At 40.1% G+C, this 16,575-nt stretch overlaps 1 pseudogene; it reads right to left on the reverse strand.

Annotated features, from left to right (window-relative positions):
- Nucleotides 1–7,441: 7,441 nt before the first annotated feature.
- Nucleotides 7,442–9,154, reverse strand: LOC112772280 (aquaporin NIP6-1-like; annotated as a pseudogene).
- Nucleotides 9,155–16,575: the final 7,421 nt, after the last annotated feature.

Below are 16,575 nucleotides of genomic sequence, written 5' to 3' on the forward strand. Positions count from 1 at the left end.
CCTGTCCATACATTCACTATAACAGCCCAGACCACCCGCTAGCACGATATTGTCCGCTTTGGCACACAAGGCCTCACGGTTTTGTCTTTGACGATAGGGATACTAGCCGAAGCCCCCCACACTCACTCGTCAAAACGCGTCATGCTAGGGAGAGGTATCCGCACCCTTATAAAGAATAATTCGTTCTCCTTCCAAACCGATGTGGGCCTTACAATCCACCCCCTAAGGGAGCCCAGCGCCCTTGCTGGCACATCGATCCGGGTTCTGGCTCTGATACCATCTGTAACAGCCCAGACCATCCGCTAGCACGATATTGTCCGCTTTGGCACACAAGTCCTCACGGTTTTGCTTTTGACGATAGGGATGTTAGCCGAAGCCCCCCACACTAACTCGTCAAAACGAGTCATGCTAGGGAGAGGTATCCACACCCTTAAAAGGCATGCTTCGTTCCCCTCTCCAACCGATGTGGGCCTTACAATCCACCCCCTTAGGGAGCCCAGCGCCCTCGCTGGCACATCGATCTGGGAACCTGGCTCTGATACCATCTGTAACAGCCCAGACCACCCGCTAGCACGATATTGTCCGCTTTGGCACACAAGGTCTCACGGTTTTGTCTTTGACGATAGGGATGATAGCCGAAACCCCCACACTCACTCGTCAAAACGCGTCATGCTAGGCAGAGGTATCCACACCCTTATAAGGCATGCTTCGTTCCCCTCTCCAACCGATGTGAGCCTTACAATCCACCCCCCTAAGGGAGCCCAGCGCCCTCGCTAGCACATCGATCCGGGAACCTGGCTCTGATACCATCTGTAATAGCCCAGACCACCCGCTAGCACGATATTGTCCGCTTTGGCACACAAGGACTCACGGTTTTGCCTTTGACGATAGGGATGATAGCCGAAGTCCCCCACACTCACTCGTCAAAACGCGTCATGCTAGGAAGAGGTATCCACACCCTTATAAGGCATGCTTCGTTCCCCTCTCCAACCGATGTGGGCCTTACAATCCACCCCCTAAGGAAGCCCAACGCCCTCGCTTGCACATCGATCCGGGAACCTGGCTCTGATACCATCTATAATAGCCCAGACCACCCGCTAGCACGATATTGTCCGCTTTGGCACACAAGGCCTCACGGTTTTGCCTTTAACGATAGGGATGATAGCCGAAGCCCCCCACACTCACTCGTCAAAACGCGTCATGCTAGGGAGAGATATCCACACCCTTATAAGGCATGCTTCGTTCCCCCCTCCAACCGATGTGGGCCTTACACTCACCATCTCCCTCCCCTCCATACATTCACAGCGCTCACTACCTCCCTCCTCTCCATACATTCACAGCGCTCACCACCTCCCTCCTGTCCATACATTCACAGTGCTCTCACCACCTCCCTCCTGTCCATACATTCACAGTGCTCACCACCTCCCTCCTTTTCATACAAACACAGCGCTCACTACCTCCCTCCCCTCCATACATTCACAGCGCTAACCACCTCCCTCATGTCCATACATTCACAGCGCTCACCACCTCCCTCCTTTCTATACATTCACAGCACTCACTACCTCTCTCATCTCCATACATTCACAGTGCTCACCACCTCCCTCCTTTTCATACAAAAACAGCGCTCACTACCTCCCTCCCCTCCATACGTTCACAGCGCTCACCACCTCCCTCCTGTTCATACATTCACAGCGCTCACCACTTCCCTCCTTTCCATACATTCACAGCGCTCACTACCTCCCTCCTCTCCATACATTCACAGCGGTCACCACCTCCCTCCTGTCCATACATTCAAAGCGCTCACTACCTCCCTCCTCTCCATACATTCACAGCGCTCCCTCCTCTCCATACATTCACAGCGCTCACCACCTCCCTCCTCTCTATACATTCACAACGCTCACTACCTCCCTCTTCACCATACATTCACAGCGCTCACCACTTCCCTCTTTTCCATACAGTCACAGCGCTCATCACCTCCGTCCTCTCCATACATTCACAGCGTTCACCACCTCCCTCATCTCCATACATTCACAATGCTCACCACCTCCCTCTTTTCCATACATTCAGAGCGCTCACTACCTCCCTCCTCTCTATACATTCACAGCGCTCACCACCTCCCTCCTCTCTATACATTCACAGCGCTCACCACCTCCCTCCTCTCCATATATTCACAGCGCTCACTACCTCCCTTCTCTCCAAACATTCACTGTAACAGCCTAGACCACCCGCTAGCACGATATTGTCCGCTTTGCCACACAAGGCCTCACGGTTTTGTCTTTGACGATAGGGATGATTGCCGAAGCCCCCCACACTCACTCGTCAAAACGCGTCATGCTAGGGAGAGGTATCCACACCCTTATAAAGCATGCTTCGTTCCCCTCCCCAACCGATGTAGGCCTTACAATCCACCCTGTTAAGGGAGTCCAGCGCCCTCGCTAGCACATCGATCCGGGTTCTGGCTCTGATACCATCTGTAACAGCCCAGACCATCCGCTAGCACGATATTGTCCGCTTTGGCACACAAGGCCTCACGGTTTTGCTTTTGACGATAGGGATGCTAGCCGAAGCCCCCCACACTCACTCGTCAAAATGCGTCATGCTAGAGAGAGGTATCCACACCCTTATAAGGCATGCTTCGTTCCCCTCTCCAACCGATGTGGGCCTTACAATCCACCCCCTAAGGGAGCACAGCGCCCTCGCTGGCACATCGATCCGGAAACCTGGCTCTGATACCATCTGTAACAGCTCAGACCACCCGCTAGCACGATATTGTCCGCTTTGGCATACAAGGCCTCACGGTTTTGTCTTTGACGATAGGGATGATAGCCGAAGCCCCCCACACTCACTCGTCAAAACGCGTCATGCTAGGGAGAGATATCCACACCCTTATAAGGCATGCTTCGTTCCCCTCTCCAACTGATGTGAGCCTTACAATCCACCCCCCTATGGGAGCCCAGCACCCTCGCTGGCTTATCGATCCGGGTTCTGGTTCTGATACCATCTATAACAGCCCAGACCACCCGCTAGCACGATATTGTCCGCTTTGGCACACAAGGCCTCATGGTTTTACTTTTGACGATAGGGATGCTAGCCAAAGCCCCCCACACTCACTCGTCAAAACGCGTTATGCTAGGGAGAGGTATCCACACCCTTATAAGGCATGCTTCGTTCTCCTCTCCAACCGATGTTGGCCTTAGACATGATCAGTCCCTGATGGAGGCATTTGGACGGAGGGATTGATCCGTCCAAGTTTTGTGAAGGTCAAGAACTTAAAAATATTTTTCAATGGTCAAAGACAAAAATATTCGCGGGACAAAAGGTCATAACCTATTTATCCTTTTCATAAAAATTAGATTTTCATCAATCTTAATTACTACGTGTATAACTTTTTTTTAATATAATAAATACTATTTTGACTTAAACATTTTCTTAACAATTAACATGTATTATTTTTTAAGAGAATTATATATATATAAATTAAAAAAGAATAATTAAATAATATCACATTATTAATTAGTTTAAGAAAACATTGCATGCAATCATGACCATAAGTATTTAGTATTTTTCTTAGTCTATCTTTTTATTTATTTATTTAATATTTAGTATTTTAGACTTTTAGAGCATAGAACTCTAATATCATGTTATAAAATTACTCATTCTATAAAGAGACAATATAAATAGTTATATTTACCAAGTTTCATAAATAGACTCTATTATAATAAATTAAAAATTAATTATTTATATAATTATATGAAAGTGAAGGAAGATTTTATAGAAGGACATACCCGATTATAAGGATGTTGAGCATGACAATGGCTCTCACAGCGATTTTCGCTAACTCTCCAACCTTTATTTATCACCATAAACAACTTCATCAATATTTAATATTATAACATACACACATCCTCCTTTTAATTAATATGTTAACTCAAATCAAATTTTGTTATTACACATAATTAATATTAAAAGCAGGGCTTACATTCATGGTGCAATAAATAAACAAAGATTCTAAAATCTCATCTCAAGTATTATTTTTATTTTTTAAAAAAATTTAAAATGATACAGCGGTATATCTCACTGCCAAAACATGTTCATGTCACACATATGAACAAAACTATTCATGTAAGTTGAATTATTGGAGACCAGGTACAAATACTTTTAATATAGATGGATGTATTTTGAAACTTAAGTCAATTCTTCAAAACCACTGCAAAGAGGTCTAACAAAATAAGAGCAAGTTTGTTTGACTCTAAAATAATGGTCAAGCATCTTAGGACAAACATGAGAAAGGCGGTAGCAACTAACTCGATGATAGTTAGCTTCCATATCTGAAATAAGAAGAAAATTAAATAAGATGTTAGAGATAGCATAACTTTTTATAAAAATAAATTGACAAAAGCCCTTTCTTATCATTTAAAAAAAAATAATTGTTGCAGATACAAAAAGATCTTTTGAACTAGAAAATAAAAAATTATGTTTGATGCACCACAAAACATGACCCAACAAATGGTATCAGAGCTGACAGTGGCCCAATAAGTGGTATCAGAGTCGATGGTTAATCGGTTTGATTTAAAGAGTATTCTAGATGATGCATCGAAAGTCTTTCTGAAAAAGGTAGAGCTGATGTTGACCCAGCAGGTGGTATCAGAACCGATGGTGGCCTAACAAGTAGTATCAGAGCCGATGGTTAATCGGTCTGGTTTAAAGAGTATTCAAGGTAAAGCATTGAAAGTCTTTCCGGTAAAGGTAGTCCAGCTATGATTTAGTGCGAGAGTGATGGAGCTTCCTGAATAAGGTTATTTTCTTGGGTTATATTACAAAATATTATGCTATCTCTAAGATTAATATAACAAAGGATGGCATCTTATTTTATTTTCTTCTTTTTATTTCAAATTTGGAAGACAGTCTTAGTGAAAATTATTTTGTAATTGTTTGCTGTAATTGCTGGACCTAATGTTCTTATTGGGTTCATTGATCCCCTGATGCTGGCCTGTAAATTAATAATATCGTTATAACAATTAGTTTATGTTTAATTATCTATGCAATAGAATTTTTTTACATTTGATTTTTTGTGTATAGATATAGTATTTTTTAAAAAATTAGATTTTCATCAATCTTAATTACTACGTGCATAACTTTTTTTAATATAATAAATAGTATTTTGACTTAAACATTTTCTTATCAATCAACATGTATTATTTTTAAGAGAATTATATATATATATATATATCAAAATTTAAAAAAATAATTAAATAATATCATCTTATTAATTAGTTTAAGAAAACAATGCATGCAATCATGACCATAAGTATTTAGTATTTTTTTTAGTCTATCTTTTTATTTATTTATATAGTATTTAGTATTTAGACTTTTAGAGTATAGAACTCTAATATCATGTGATAAAATTACTCATTCTATAAAAAGACAATATAAATAGTTATATTTACCAAGTTTCATAAATAGACCCTATTATAATAAAATAATAATTAATTATTTATATAATTATATGAAAGTGAAGGTAGATTTTATAGAAAGACATACCCGACTATGAGGATGTTGAGCATGACAATGGCTTCCACAGCGATTTTTGCTAACTCTCCAACCTTTATTAATCACCATAAACAACTTCATCAATATTTAATATTATAACATACACACATCCTCCTTTTAATTAATATGTTAACATCAAATCAAATTTTATTATTATATACAATTAATATTATAAGCAAGGCTTATGTTCATGGTACAATAAATAAACAAAAATTCCAAAATCTCATCTCAAGTATTATTTTTATTTTTAAAAAAAATATAAAATGATACTGCGGTATACCTCACTGCCAAAACATGTTCATGTCACACATATGAACAAAACTATTCATGCAAGTTGAATTATTGGAGACCAGGTATAAATATTTCTAATATTGATGGATGTATTTTGTAACTTAAGTCAATTCTTCAAAATCACTGCAACTGGAGCTAACAAAATAAGAGCAAGTTTGTTTGACTCTAAAATAATGGTCGAGCATGTTAGGCCAAACATGAGAAAGGCGATAGCAACTAACTCGATGATAGTTAGCTTCCATATCTGAAATAAGAAGAAAATAAAATAAGATATTAGAGATAGCATAACTTTTTATAAAAATAAATTGACAAAAGCCCTTTTCTTATCATTAAAAAAAAACAATTGTTGCAGATACAAAAAGATCTTTTGAACTAGAAAATGAAAAGCTATGTTTGATGGATTACAAAACATGACCTAACAAGTGGTATCAGAGTCGACAGTGGCCCAATAAGTGGTATCAGAGCCGATGGTTAATCGGTTTGGTTTAAAGAGTATTTTAGGTGAAGTATCGAAAGTCTTTCTAGCAAAGATAGAGCCAATGGTGACCCAACAAGTGGTATCAGAACCGATGGTGGCCTAACAAGTAATATCAGAGCCGCTGGTTTAAGAAGTATTCAATGTGAAACATTGAAAGTCTTCCCGGCAAAGGTAGTCCAGTAATGAGACTATGATTGAGTGCGAGAGTGATGGAGCTTTTTGAATAGGGTTACTTTCTTGGGTTATATATAAAATATTATACTATCTCTAAGATTAATAAATGTGCCCAATCATATAATAATCAATAAATAAAACCAAAAAGTATATGATAATGTAAGGATAGAATAATGTAAGCAGATAAAAGTGAGGCTTCAAATGATGTCACCACAAACCTTGAGTTGAAGACTCCTGGATCTTCTGCAGATCAGGTTAGCGTTGTTTTCTCAATATGGTAACTATTAACTAATGGCTGTTATTGAACAAGTACTGTATTCAAGTGGTGTTTTGTGCTTGAATTTCGGGTTTTGCAGGATTTATCGTCAGGAAAAAGGAAATGCAGCAAGCCATTGAGGTCAGAAGGGAGTTCATTAGGTAGGTGTTCATCGTCTCATAGTGTTCAGGACAGCTCATCAAGTAGTGTCGATGGTAGCAGAAAGGCTAACGAATGAGAATGGGCTTATTTATGCCTCCCTGTAATCCCTTTGGAATTTTTCATTGTTCACCTGCTGGAACAACCCTGAGTTGGTTTTTGTTCTCAGCAGGGTGTAATGTAAATGTAAATACTACCTAATTGATGTACCAAGAAAACATATATTACCCAATTCAATGAATCTTAAAGTTTCTCTTGTTGGACAAAAAAAAGTTGCTCACCAATGTTAAAAAAGAACTCCATTATTTTGGCCCAATCCACACAATCTAAACACTTAATGCTCAAGCCTTTTCCATTCTATAACGAAAAAAGCACCGGCAATAACTTCCAAGTAACTTCAGACTGAACTAGTGAAGAATATACATACAAAAGCACCTTCTACACTATTTCATATAACAAAACAAAATACAACCTCCTAACAAAACAAAAAAAAAGCAGTTCAAGTAATATAACGTAATAGGACTTGAAAGAGCTTAGAGTTCAGAGTTTTCATCATCAGGAAGCTTTATAACACAATAAGCTCCGGCACCACCAAATGCACCAAGAATTGGAGCTGTCAAATAAATCCAAATTGCTTTGTAATTATTTGCTGCAATTGCTGGACCTAATGTTCTTACTGAATTCATTGATCCCCCTGATACTGGCCTGTAATTGATAATATTGTTATAATAATTAATTTATGTTTAACTATCTAGGCAATGAAATTTTTTTATGTTTAATTTTGTGTGTATAGATATAGTATTTTATTAGAAATTAGATTTTCATCAATCTTAATTACTACGTCTATAACTTTTTTTTGTATAATAAATATTATTTTGACTTAAACATTTTCTTAACAATCAACATGTATTATTTTTTAAGAGAATTATATATATCAAGATTTAAAAAGAATAATTAAATAATATCACCATATTAATTAGTTTAAAAAAATAATGCATAGAACCGTGACCATAAATATTTAGTATTTTTCTTAGTCTATCTTTTTATTTAATTATTTATTTATTTATTACATTTGTGCAATTATTTGTGATTACAAATTGGTCTAGTAGGACATATATATATACACGTAATAATTAATCAATCCAACAAAAATCCTTCTAAACTAAGATCATATGGTGAGAATATCCATAACGTGAAGGAATGAATAATAGAAAGAGCATGTCTTTCATTTTCAGTACTTATGAAGACATATTTTTCCTTCTTATCTCAACGTACCTTTTTTATTATTATTATTATTATTATTATTATTATTATTATTATTGATAATGGAACCATATATATTGAGACATGAAAATTATATAGCCCCTTATAAAGAATTTAGTCAAGTCCATCTTGAAGAATAAATTTACTTTGATAGAAGGACATACCCAGTTATGAGGATGTTGAACGTTACAGTAGCTCCCAACGCCATTCCTGCGAACTGTCCAACCTTCATTTATCACCATAAACAATTTCATCATTATTATTACTTAATTAAGCAAGAAATTATTGGCAATTAGCACATTAAATATTATAAACATAATATAAAATATGCTTACAGTTCTAGTGTGAGTGGCGAAAGCAGTGACAACAAACATGAGATTGAAGCTGATGATGAATTCTAAAGCAAAACTTGGCTATATCCTCCTGAAGGAACCGTCACTCCACCCCCCATGAATGGATGATACACTTCCTTCAGTGCAAATGCGGCACACATTGATGCCAATATCTGTGCTCCAATATACATTGGCACCTGCATGCATGACATATATATTTTAATGAACATTCACATGCATTCCATATATAGATAGATCACTGAGTTCTTACCTTCTTCCAAGGGAAGTGCTTTATGGCAGCAAATGATATGGTGACAGCGGGGTTGAGATGTGCACTGGATATGTGTCCGGTGGACAGGATGATGACTGTCACCGCAAGGCCGGTGACGACAACGCAGCCCAATAGACTTTCCAATCCATTAGTCTTCTCGTTCATTATTGCCGCCGCTATTCCGGCGAACATCAGCATAAATGTGCCAACAAACACTGCGGCTACCTAATCATACAAATTTGAAATTAGTTAAGTGAAGAAACAGTTACAAAAAAAATTAGTAATAAAAGGAGTCGGGAGATAATTAGAGATATGGCTTAGTACGTGCGTAATACCTTTTTGGCAAGAGGAGGAAATGACAAACACTTGCAATTCTTCATTATGAAAGGAGGGAGGTGGTGAGCGCTGTGAATGTAACAGCCCAGACCACCTGCTAGCACGATATTGTCCGCTTTGGCACACAAAGCCTCACGGTTTTGTCTTTGACGATAGGGATGATAGCCGAAGCCCCCTACACTAACTCGTCAAAACGCGTCATACTAGAGAGAGGTATCCACACCCTTATAAGGAATGCTTTGTTCCCCTCTCCAACCAATGTGGGCTTTACAATCCACCCCCCTAAGGGAGCCCAGCGTCCTCGCTGGCACATCGATCTGGGTTCTGGCTCTGATACCATCTGTAACAGCCCAGACAACCCGCTAGCACGATATTGTCCGCTTTGGCACACAAGGCCTCACGGTTTTGTCTTTGACGATAGGGATGCTAGTCGAAGCCCCCCACACTCACTCGTCAAAACGCGTCATGCTAGGAAGAGGTATCCACACCCTTATAAGGCATGCTTCGTTCCCCTCTCCAACTGATGTGGGCCTTACAATCCACCCCCCTAAGGGAGCCCAGCACCCTCGCTGGCACATCGATTCGGGAACCTGGCTCTGATACCATCTGTAACAGCCCAGACCACTTGCTAGCACGATATTGTCCGCTTTGGCACACAAGGCCTCACGGTTTTGCCTTTGACGATAGGGATGATAGCCGAAGACCCCCACACTCACTCGTCAAAAAGCGTCATGCTAGGGAGAGGTATCCACACCCTTATAAGGCATGCTTCGTTCCCCTCTCCAACCGATGTGGGCCTTACACTCACCACCTCCCTCCTTTCCATACATTCACAGCGCTGACTACCTCCGTCCTCTCTATACACTCACAGTGCTCACAACCTCCCTCCTTTCCATACATTCACAGCGCTCACTACCTCCCTCCTCTCCATACATTCACAGCGCTCACCACCTCCCTCCTCTCCATACATTCACAGCGCTCACCACCTCCCTCCTTTCCATACATTCACAGCGCTCCCTCCTCTCCAAACATTCACAGCATTCACCACCTCCCTCCTCTCCATACATTCACAGCGCTCACCACTTCCCTCCTCTCCATACATTCACAGCGCTCACCACCACCCTCCTCTCCATACATTCACAGCGCTCACCACCTCCCTCCTGTCCATACATGCACAGCGCTCACTCCCTCCCTCCTCTCCATACATTCACTATAACAGCCCAGACCACCCGCTAGCACGATATTGTCCGCTTTGGCACACAAGGGCTCGCGGGTTTGTCTATGACGATAGGGATACTAGCCGAAGCCCCCCACACTCACTCGTCAAAATGCGTTATGATAGGGAGAGGTATCCGATCCCTTATAAAGAATAATTCGTTCTCCTCCCCAACCGATGTGGGCCGTATAATCCACCCCTCTAAGGGAGCCCAACGCCCTTACTGGCAAATCGATCCAGGTTCTGGCTCTGATACCATCTGTAACAGCCCAGACCATCCGCTAGCACGATATTGTCCGCTTTGGCACACAAGTCCTCACGGTTTTGCTTTTGACGATAGGGATGCTAACCGAAGCCCCCCACACTCACTCGTCAAAACGAGTCATGCTAGGGAGAGGTATCCACACCCTTATAAGGCATGCTTCGTTCCCCTCTCCAACCGATGTGGGCCTTACAATCCACCCCCCTAAGGGAGCCCAGCGCCCTCGCTGGCACATCGATCTGGGAACCTGGCTCTGATACCATCTGTAACAGCCCAAACCACCCGCTAGCACGATATTGTCCGCTTTGGCACACAAGGCCTCACGGTTTTGTCTTTGACGATAGGGATGATAGCCGAAACCCCCTACACTCACTCATCAAAACGCGTCATGCTAGGCAGAGGTATCCACACCCTTATAAGGCATGCTTCGTTCCCCTCTCCAACCGATGTGGGCCTTACAATCCACCCCCCTAAGGGAGCCCAGCGCCCTCGCTGGCACATCGATCCGGGAACCTGGCTCTGATACCATCTGTAATAGCCCAGACCACCCGCTATCACGATATTGTCCGCTTTGACACACAAGGCATCACGATTTTGCCTTTGACGATAGGGATGATAGCCGAAGCCCCACACACTCACTCGTCAAATCGCGTCATGCTAGGGAGAGGTATCCACACCCTTATAAGGCATGCTTCGTTCCCCTCTCCAACCGATGTGGGCCTTACAATCCACCCCCCTAAGGAAGCCCAGCACCCTCGCTGGCACATCGATCCGGGAACCTGGCTCTGATACCATCTATAATAGCCCAAACCACCCGCTAGCACGATATTGTCTGCTTTGGCACACAAGGCCTCACGGTTTTGCCTTTGACGATAGGGATGATAGCCGAAGCCCCCCACACTCACTCGTCAAAACGCGTCATGCTAGGGAGAGCTATCCACACCCTTATAAGGCATGCTTCGTTCCCCTCTCCAACCGATGTGGGCCTTACACTCACCATCTCCCTCCCCTCCATACATTCACAGCGCTCACCACCTCCCTCCTCTCCATACATTCACAGTGCTCTCACCACCTCCCTCCTCTCCATACATTCACAGTGCTCACCACCTCCCTCCTGTCCATACATTCACAGTGCTCACCACCTCCCTCCTGTCCATACATTCACAGCGCTCACTACCTCCCTCCTCTCCAAACATTCACAGCGGTCACCACCTCCCTCCTGTCCATACATTTAAAGCGCCCACCACCTCCCTCCTCTCCATACATTCACAGCGCTCACCACCTCCCTCCTTTCCATACATTCACAGCGCTCACTACCTCCCTCCTCTCCATACATTCATAGCGCTCCCTCCTCTCCATACATTCACAGCGCTCACCACCTCCCTCCTCTCCATACATTCACAACGCTCACTACCTCCCTCCTCTCCATATATTCACAGCGCTCACCACTTCCCTCCTTTCCATACAGTCACAGCGCTCACCATTTCCCTCCTCTCCATACATTCACAGCGTTCACCACCTCCCTCCTCTCCATACATTCACAACGCTCACCACCTCCCTCTTTTCCATACATTCAGAGCGCTCACTACCTCCATCCTCTCTATACATTCACAGTGCTCACCACCTCCCTGCTATCCATACATTCACAGCGCTCACCACCTCCCTCCTCTCCATACATTCACAGCGCTCACCACCTCCCTCACCTCCCTCCTCTCCATACATTCCCAGTGCTCACCACCTCCCTCCTCTCCATACATTCACAGCGCTCACTACCTCCCTTCTCTCCAAACATTCACTGTAACAGCCTAGACCACCCGCTAGCACGATATTGTCCGCTTTGGCACACAAGGCCTCACGGTTTTGTCTTTGACGATAGGGATGATTGCCGAAGCCCCCCACACTCACTCGTCAAAACGCGAAATGCTAGGGAGAGGTATCCACACCCTTATAAAGCAAGCTTCGTTCCCCTCCCCAACCGATGTAGGCCTTACAATCCACCCCGTTAAGGGAGTCCAGCGCCCTCGCTGGCACATCGATCCGGGTTCTGGCTCTGATACCATCTGTAACAGCCCATACCATCCGCTAGCACGATATTGTCCGCTTTGGCACACAAGGCCTCACGGTTTTGCTTTTGACGATAGGGATGCTAGCCGAAGCCCCCCACACTCACTCGTCAAAATGCGTCATGCTAGAGAGAGGTATCCACACCCTTATAAGGCATGCTTCGTTCCCCTCTCCAACTGATGTGGGCCTTACAATCCACCCCCCTAAGGGAGCACAGCGCCCTCGCTGGCACATCGATCCGGGAACCTGGCTCTGATACCATCTGTAACAGCTCAGACCACCCGCTAGCACGATATTGTCCGCTTTGGTATACAAGGCCTCACGGTTTTGTCTTTGACGATAGGGATGATAGCCGAAGCCCCCCACACTCACTCGTCAAAACGCGTCATGCTAGGGAGAGGTATCCACACCCTTATAAGGCATGCTTCGTTCCCCTCTCCAACTGATGTGAGCCTTACAATCCACCCCCTATGGGAGCCCAGCGCCCTCGCTGGCTCATCGATCTGGGTTCTGGTTCTGATACCATCTGTAACAGCCCAGACCACCCGCTAGCACGATATTGTCCGCTTTGGCACACAAGGCCTCATGGTTTTACTTTTGACGATAGGGATGCTAGCCGAAGTCCCCCACACTCACTCGTCAAAACGCGTCATGTTAGGGAGAGGTATCCACACCCTTATAAGGCATGCTTCGTTCCCCTCTCCAACCGATGTTGGCCTTAGACATGATCAGTCCCTGATGGAGGCATTTGGACGGAGGGATTGATCTGTCCAAGTTTTGTGAAGGTCAAGAACTTAAAAATATTTTTCAATGGTCAAAGACAAAAATATTCGCGGGACAAAAGGTCATAACCTATTTATCCTTTTCATAAAAATTAGATTTTCATCAATCTTAATTACTATGTGTATAACTTTTTTTTAATATAATAAATACTATTTTGACTTAAACTTTTTCTTAACAATTAACATGTATTATTTTTTAAGAGAATTATATATATATATATAAATTAAAAAAGAATAATTAAATAATATCACATTATTAATTAGTTTAAGAAAACATTGCATGCAATCATGACCATAAGTATTTAGTATTTTTCTTAGTCTATCTTTTTATTTATTTATTTAGTATTTAGTATTTTAGACTTTTAGAGCATAGAACTCTAATATCATATTATAAAATTACTCATTCTATAAAGAGACAATATAAATAGTTATATTTACCAAGTTTCATAAATAGACTCTATTATAATAAATTAAAAATTAATTATTTATATAATTATATGAAAGTGAAGGAAGATTTATAGAAGGACATACCCGACTATAAGGATGTTAAGCATGACAATGGCTCCCACAACGATTTTCGCTAACTCTCCAACCTTTATTTATCACCATAAACAACTTCATCAATATTTAATATTATAACATACACACATCCTCCTTTTAATTAATATGTTAACTCAAATCAAATTTTGTTATTACACATAATTAATATTAAAAGCAGGGCTTACATTCATGGTGCAATAAATAAACAAAGATTCTAAAATCTCATCTCAAGTATTATTTTTATTTTTAAAAAAAAATTTAAAATGATACAGCGGTATATCTCACTGCCAAAACATGTTCATGTCACACATATGAACAAAACTATTCATGTAAGTTGAATTATTGGAGACCAAGTACAAATACTTTTAATATAGATGGATGCATTTTGTAACTTAAGTCAATTCTTCAAAACCACTGCAAAGAGGTCTAACAAAATAAGAGCAAGTTTGTTTGACTCTAAAATAATGGTCGAGCATCTTAGGACAAACATGAAAAAGGCGGTAGCAACTAACTCGATGATAGTTAGCTTCCATATCTGAAATAAGAAGAAAATTAAATAAGATGTTAGAGATAGCATAACTTTTTATAAAAATAAATTGACAAAAGCCCTTTCTTATCATTTAAAAAAAAATAATTGTTGCAGATACAAAAAGATCTTTTGAACTAGAAAATAAAAAATTATGTTTGATGCACCACAAAACATGACCCAACAAATGGTATCAGAGCTGACAGTGGCCCAATAAGTGGTATCAGAGTCGATGGTTAATCGGTTTGATTTAAAGAGTATTCTAGATGATGCATCGAAAGTCTTTCTGAAAAAAGTAGAGCTGATGTTGACCCAACAGGTGGTATCAGAATCGATGGTGGCCTAACAAGTAGTATCAGAGCCGATGGTTAATCGGTCTGGTTTAAAGAGTATTCAAAGTAAAGCATTGAAAGTCTTTCCGGTAGAGGTAGTCCAGCTATGATTTAGTGCGAGAGTGATGGAGCTTCCTGAATAAGGTTATTTTCTTGGGTTATATTACAAAATATTATGCTATCTCTAAGATTAATATAACAAAGGATGGCATCTTATTTTATTTTCTTCTTTTTATTTCAAATTTGGAAGGCAGTCTTAGTGAAAATTATTTTGTAATTGTTTGCTGTAATTGCTGGACCTAATGTTCTTATTGGGTTCATTGATCCCCTGATGCTGGCCTGTAAATTAATAATATCGTTATAACAATTAGTTTATGTTTAATTATCTATGCAATAGAATTCTTTTACATTTGATTTTTTGTGTATAGATATAGTATTTTTTTAAAAATTAGATTTTCATCAATCTTAATTACTACGTGCATAACTTTTTTTAATATAATAAATAGTATTTTGACTTAAACATTTTCTTATCAATCAACATGTACTATTTTTAAGAGAATTATATATATATATATATCAAAATTTAAAAAAATAATTAAATAATATCATCTTATTAATTAGTTTAAGAAAACAATGCATGCAATCATGACCATAAGTATTTAGTATTTTTTTTTAGTCTATCTTTTTATTTATTTATATAGTATTTAGTATTTAGACTTTTAGAGTATAGAACTCTAATATCATGTGATAAAATTACTCATTCTATAAAGAGACAATATAAATAGTTATATTTACCAAATTTCATAAATAGACCCTATTATAATAAAATAATAATTAATTATTTATATAATTATATGAAAGTGAAGGTAGATTTTATAGAAAGACATACCCGACTATGAGGATGTTGAGCATGACAATGACTTCCACAGCGATTTTCGCTAACTCTCCAACCTTTATTAATCACCATAAATAACTTCATCAATATTTAATATTATAACATACACACATCCTCCTTTTAATTAATATGTTAACATCAAATCAAATTTTATTATTATATACAATTAATATTATAAGCAAGGCTTATGTTCATGGTACAATAAATAAACAAAATTTCCAAAATCTCATCTCAAGTATTATTTTTATTTTTAAAAAAAAATATAAAATGATACTGCGGTATACCTCACTGCCAAAACATGTTCATGTCACACATATGAACAAAACTATTCATGCAAGTTGAATTATTGGAGACCAGGTATAAATATTTCTAATATTGATGGATGTATTTTGTAACTTAAGTCAATTCTTCAAAATCACTGCAACTGGAGCTAACAAAATAAGAGCAAGTTTGTTTGACTCTAAAATAATGGTCGAGCATGTTAGGCCAAACATGAGAAAGGCGATAGCAACTAACTCGATGAGTAGCTTCCATATCTGAAATAAGAAGAAAATAAAATAAGATATTAGAGATAGCATAACTTTTTATAAAAATAAATTGACAAAAGTCCTTTCTTATCATTAAAAAAAAACAATTGTTGCAGATATAAAAAGATCTTTTGAACTAGAAAATGAAAAGCTATGTTTGATGGATTACAAAACATGACCTAACAAGTGGTATCAGAGTCGACAGTGGCCCAATAAGTGGTATCAGAGCCGATGGTTAATCGGTTTGGTTTAAAGAGTATTTTAGGTGAAGTATCGAAAGTCTTTCTAGCAAAGGTAGAGCCAATGGTGACCCAACAAGTG

This window comes from Arachis hypogaea, chromosome 3 (assembly GCF_003086295.3).
Source record: "Arachis hypogaea cultivar Tifrunner chromosome 3, arahy.Tifrunner.gnm2.J5K5, whole genome shotgun sequence".
In the NCBI taxonomy this organism is placed as follows: Eukaryota; Viridiplantae; Streptophyta; class Magnoliopsida; order Fabales; family Fabaceae; genus Arachis; species Arachis hypogaea.